The following is a 5,774-nucleotide window of genomic DNA, read 5'->3' as shown; positions in this document are numbered from 1 at the left end:
TCCTCCTCAAGTTCCTGGAGAATTCGCTGAGCCTTCTAAGCTTCACTAGATTCACGGTAAATTGGCCCTTGTGAGAGCGCTTTTCTATGTGTTCTCTGAATCTCTTTCCCCCTTTAACATTCCATGACCAGCCTAAAACCAGAATCCCGGGACTTTGTGGTGCTATCCCACCGCGCGTATTAGAGGCTGAATTACTTGCCCTGTGTCTTGGGTGGGGCCTGCCCCTCTTCTTTTTGTCCACTAGAGGCGGCTTTGGACCGCGCGACCCTTTCTAACTACGAGGGAAGAAGGCGGATATCTTTCGCTACGACGCTGGTTGGCGGCTAGAGTCTTGATCGACACGGGAGTTAAGCAAATGGCTCTGAAGTAAGCAGCCGTTGTTTATCCACGTACAGCCAATGGCAAGGCAGAAGTGCAACCAACGGCCAATGAGGACTTGCCTTAAGCGGAACGAAGGGGGCGGGGCTTCCCTCGAGGGGCGGACGCGAGGTAAAGAGTCCGGAGCGGACCCTGGGAGAGTCAGAAGCACATCCGGTGGTAGGAGAGCAGGCTGGGCTCCTGAGCGGAGGGTCAGAAGGTACGTCTGAAGCTGGGGCTGCGCAAGCCGGGAGTGAGAAATGGAAAGAGGATTAGCAGTTATTGCTTGAGCAAGAGTGGGAGTAGTCTCCGTTTTCGTACTGACTGCATCCTGGGGAAAGTGGGCCCTGGTCGCCAACTGGACTCCGGAAAGCTAGGCGGGGAGGAGAGGAAAACTAGAACTACTACCGCGCATGCGCAACCCTACCGGAGCGGGGGAGGGGCGGGGACGAGTCCAAGGGGTCTCTGGGGGGCGTCGAGGCGCGGATTCTGCACGCTGGCGCTAGCGAAGGCTCCTTCTTGGCCTTCTTTCCTCCCCATTGCGCTTCCCTCCTCCTCCTCCTCCGCCCGGTGTAGACGGCCCAGGCTCAGCCTAGATCCCTTGAATTCAGGGCACGTCCCCCGCATCTTCCTTCCGAGGAGAATGAAAGCGAAACCTTACGGGTTTGTGGTCATCGCCGCCTCACCCGACAGATCCCTGTCCTGCTGGGCGTCCTCTGGCCGGGCTCCATTTGGGTGAGCGGCGGGCGCTGGGACTCAGGAGGGCCTGGTCCGGCAGGCTGCCCTGTCACGGCGGGGCGGGTGATGTCACACTCTGTGACCCGCGAGGCTCCTTAGTTACTTGGAAGCCAACAGCAGAGGCGGGAGGTGAGGAGAGACCTGGGCGAGGCCTGGCTTTCCAGCCCCCCAGGGCAGCCCCGCTCTGGTCTGATTGGTTACCTTTGGACAGGTGAGGTGGCTTTGGCTTTGCTTGGTTCTGGGCCTTGTGGGCGTCTTTCTCAAAGTCCGCTCAGGAAAGGCGTTGTTGGGCGGTTGTTTTTCTTGTTTTCTTGCTGGAGCTGTGGTATTTTTGTGTGTTTATTAAGTTAGGAAATTGCAGCCCGGTGCCAGCCCAGGTTGCATTGCCTGCCGCATGAGCCTTTCATTGACCAAACAACAACAAAAACCTTTCTGAACTTGAGTCTGTGTTCCAGCAATAGTTAACTTGTGAATGTGTAATCACGTAGAAGAGCTGACTGTGCCTGAAACATAGACAAAAATTTCAAGGTTAAAGGTTAATGGCGAATGGGCTTTTCTAGTTATTTATTTCAAGTTTATCTTTTGGTTGTATGTGTAGTTTAAGAATTAAGTTAAAGAAAGATAAAAGTTTCATAACTACATTTCTTACGGCTTCTGCAAACACATTTCTGTAATTATTTGATTTACTCCCTTTGGTCTTTTATTATTCCTCCTTGTCTGATATTTTTTTTGGCCTGGCTTCAAGAGTATGTTGACATTTAGATTCTCTGCCATTTTGCTCCAGTGGGGTCAGAATGGTTGAATCCTTGAGAAGTGCAGTCTGTAATTGGGATTCAGAGTTTCCTTCTTCCATTATTCATTTTGTTGTGGAAACCTGGCTTAGTACCCTCTTTCTTCCCTTCTCTCCCTTCCCCACTATTGATTCAGTGAAGTCTCACTCTCCTAAAGAATAGGAAAGGTAAAATTAATCCAGATATTTGGTCAGCATTTCCACATCTTTTCTTGATTTATGCATACGGTTCGTACTTACTGTAGAAATGCTGAAAAATACAGAAAAGTATAATAGGAATCAACATATGTTTGTTGTTGTTGTTTTACAATTTCTCTTGACCTATAGCTGAAACTGCTTTAAGGAAAACTTGCTTTTCTACTGTAGGGTGTAATAGTAGAAAGAACACCAGGCTTGAGAGGTCAGAAGACCCCTAACCTGATTCTGGCTCTACTATTGTTTTTTTTAAAAAATAATTTATTTATTTATTTTTGGCTGCATTAGGGGTGTTCGTTGCTGCGCGCGGGCTTTCTCTAGTCGTGGCGAGCGGGGGCTATTCTTCGTTGCGGTGCGCGGGCTTCTCCTTGCGGTGGCTTCTCTTGTTGCGGAGCACGGGCTCTGGGCGCGCGGGCTTCAGTAGTTGCTCCGCGGCATGTTGGATCTTCCCGGACCAGGGCTCGAATTCGTGTCCCCTGCATTGGCAGGCGGATTCCTAACCACTGCGCCACCAGGGAAGTCCGTGGCTCTACTATGTATTTTAACTTTCTGATGTTGGTCAGTACTAATGTCCATTTAATGTCCATTGTAAAGTGTTTAGCACTTTACAATAATTTCACACAGATTTTCTTATTGGCATTCAATGAGGTTAGTAGAGCAGGTGTTAGCTAATCATCCTTCCGGATGAGGAAGCCTAGATGACCTTAGGTAAAATGATTTCCCCAAAGTTATGTGGTAGAATATGGCAGGACTTGTGACTCCAAGTCGAGTGCTCGTGCAACTATTCTGCTGCCTTTTTGAACTTACTTTTTAATCTTTAAAGTGGGACTAATCATTCTTGCCCTTTCTTCATGTGTGTGATGATCAAAGGGAATAGTGTCTATAATAAAACACTTTGAGATTTGTTTAATTTCATATAAATGCAGTCAGCGGTATTGTTATAAAAGGTACTATTGCTAGCCTGAAGAGTTTCACTTTATTTCATAAACTACCCAAGGCTTTAGTCTCCTCTGGGAAAACACTGAATATTCTCTTGATGCACTATCCTGCTAAATTTTCCTTTGCTACTTTGACTTGGCTGTAGAATCTGCTAGAAGTGTCTTTTACTCCACCTTGCTTTCCTCTAGAGTTTCTAACCAAATTTCATGAAGTAGCTTTTATATTATATATACTCGTTTTTGTTTTCAAAAACAGTATTCAAACCAAGGAGAGAAAAACTGTAGAGACTGGCTTTTAGGGCCGCTTCAGTGACCCTCTATTAAGGTAGGCTCCTCTCTGAGCCAGCTGGGGAATGTTGATTTGTGGTTGCAACACTTGATTAAATGATGGGGGTCTAGATTTACTCTAGAGACTTAAGTGTGGGGGGTGCTTACAGTGAAAAGTGTGAGAAGAGTTCCTGAACAATTAACTGGAATCCAAAACACTTGGGGGAAAAAAGAGCTTCAAGGATGAGGGCTGAGTGGGTGTGCTGTTTGTCCTAATCTGTGTCTGCTCTCATTTGGGCTAAATATGGTTTTATTGGGCAGGGATTGCTGGTTTATACTGGAGGATGATTATGTATTTAGGACATTGGGATTGTTCTGCGATTCAGTGTCTGTCAAACAGTTGTGCTTATAGAGAGGGAGATTCAGCAGTGTCAATTTGATGCAAAAAATAATAATAATTTATTGAAGGAAGTAGGCATTCCATCTCCAGTTACTGGTTTGGTTCTGAGGCAGCCTCCTAGAGATTCAGGGTTACCTAATCCAGGGATTTTGCTTCAAGTTAAGGGATGGGCTGGGACATCTAGAGTCCAAATCTAGGACAATCAAAGCCCAGCCCTAGTCAAGACAGAATTTCTTGGATTTCCTGAAATCAAACTGACCTACCTCCTAGGGGTGGCAAGGAAAGCATCAAGCTAATAAACATTTACTTCATCAAATTCTCTATCACATCAGATTATCACTTAGTGGTCATTAGGCTGTCTCAAAACACCTTTGTGGTCCTGGGGGACAGGAGGTACAGTGTAAATGTGCCAGGGGAGAGGCATGCCATTTAAACAAATGTCATTTTAATCAGTAGTAAGATTTACCAAGTTCCTTCAAATTCCAGTTTATAATTTTCTTAGACTCCCCCTCCCCCCCATTTAATTTTACTCTCTCATTTGGGTAAATATTATGCCTTCAGGATGTAGCTAGCTGTGAGTTAGTGATTCAATTTTATATATATATATATATTTAACATCTTTATGTGTCTGTCAAACAGTTGTGCTTATAGAGAGGGAGATTCAGCAGTGTCAATTTGATGCAAAAAATAATAATAATTTATTGAAGGAAGTAGGCATTCCATCTCCAGTTACTGGTTTGGTTCTGAGGCAGCCTCCTAGAGATTCAGGGTTACCTAATCCAGGGATTTTGCTTCAAGTTAAGGGATGGGCTGGGACATCTAGAGTCCAAATCTAGGACAATCAAAGCCCAGCCCTAGTCAAGACAGAATTTCTTGGATTTCCTGAAATCAAACTGACCTACCTCCTAGGGGTGGCAAGGAAAGCATCAAGCTAATAAACATTTACTTCATCAAATTCTCTATCACATCAGATTATCACTTAGTGGTCATTAGGCTGTCTCAAAACACCTTTGTGGTCCTGGGGGACAGGAGGTACAGTGTAAATGTGCCAGGGGAGAGGCATGCCATTTAAACAAATGTCATTTTAATCAGTAGTAAGATTTACCAAGTTCCTTCAAATTCCAGTTTATAATTTTCTTAGACTCCCCCTCCCCCCCATTTAATTTTACTCTCTCATTTGGGTAAATATTATGCCTTCAGGATGTAGCTAGCTGTGAGTTAGTGATTCAATTTTATATATATATATATTTAACATCTTTATTGGAGTATAATTGTTTTACAATGGTGTGTTAGTTTCTGTTTTATAACAAAGTGAATCAGCTATACATACACATATATCCCATTATCTCCTCCCTTTTGCATCTCCCTCCCACCCACCCTACCACCCCTCTAGGTGGTCACAAAGCACTGAGCTGATCTCCCTCTGCTATGTGGCTGCTTCCCACTAGCTATCTATTTTACATTTGGTAGTGTATATATGTCCATGCCAATCTCTCACTTCGTCCCAGCTTACCCTTCCCCTTCCCTGTGTCTTCAAGTCCCTTTTCTACGTCTGCGTCTTTATTCCTGTCCTGCCCCTAGGTTCTTCAGAACCAATTTTTTTTTCTGTCGATGGACACTTAGGTTGCTTCCATGTCCTGGCTATTGTAAATAGAGCTGCAGTGAACATTGTGGTACATGACTCTTTTTGAATTATGGTTTTCTCAGGGTATATGCCCAGTAGTGGGGTTGCTGGGTCGTATGGTAGTTCTATTTTTAGTTATTTAAGGAACCTCCATAGTATTTTCCATAGTGGCTGTATCAGTTTACATTTCCACCAACAGTGCAAGAAGGTTCCCTTTTCTCCACACCCTCTCCAGCATTTATTGTTTGTAGATTTTTTGATGATGGCCATTTGGACCAGTGTGAGGGGATACCTCATTGTAGTTTTGATTTGCATTTCTCTCATGATTAGTGATGTTGAGCATCGTTTCATGTGTTTGTTGGCAATCTGTATATTTCTTTGGAGAAATGTCTATTTAGGTCTTTGCCCATTTTTGGATTGGGTTGTTTGTTTCTTTGATATTGAGCTGCATGAGCTGCTTGTATA

The 5,774-nt window shown here is 44.6% G+C and overlaps 1 protein-coding gene across 3 annotated transcripts in view; it reads left to right on the top strand.

Annotated features, from left to right (window-relative positions):
* Positions 1-481: 481 nt before the first annotated feature.
* The window catches only part of TMBIM6 (transmembrane BAX inhibitor motif containing 6), a 21,813-nt gene continuing 16,520 nt past the window's right edge, over positions 482-5,774 (top strand). The window contains exon 1 of one of the 3 annotated variants that reach the window (XM_007107482.4): positions 482-577. The gene's annotated coding sequence lies outside the window, so the exon portion shown is untranslated. The remainder of the gene's footprint in view (positions 578-5,774) is intronic. The other 2 variants (XM_055085639.1, XM_024122846.3) reach the window with 2 other exon arrangements.

Source organism: Physeter macrocephalus, chromosome 6, assembly GCF_002837175.3.
Source record: "Physeter macrocephalus isolate SW-GA chromosome 6, ASM283717v5, whole genome shotgun sequence".
Classification (NCBI taxonomy): Eukaryota; Metazoa; Chordata; class Mammalia; order Artiodactyla; family Physeteridae; genus Physeter; species Physeter macrocephalus.
The sequence above is the reverse complement of the archived record's forward strand: the minus strand, read 5'-3'. Positions and strand labels throughout refer to the sequence as shown.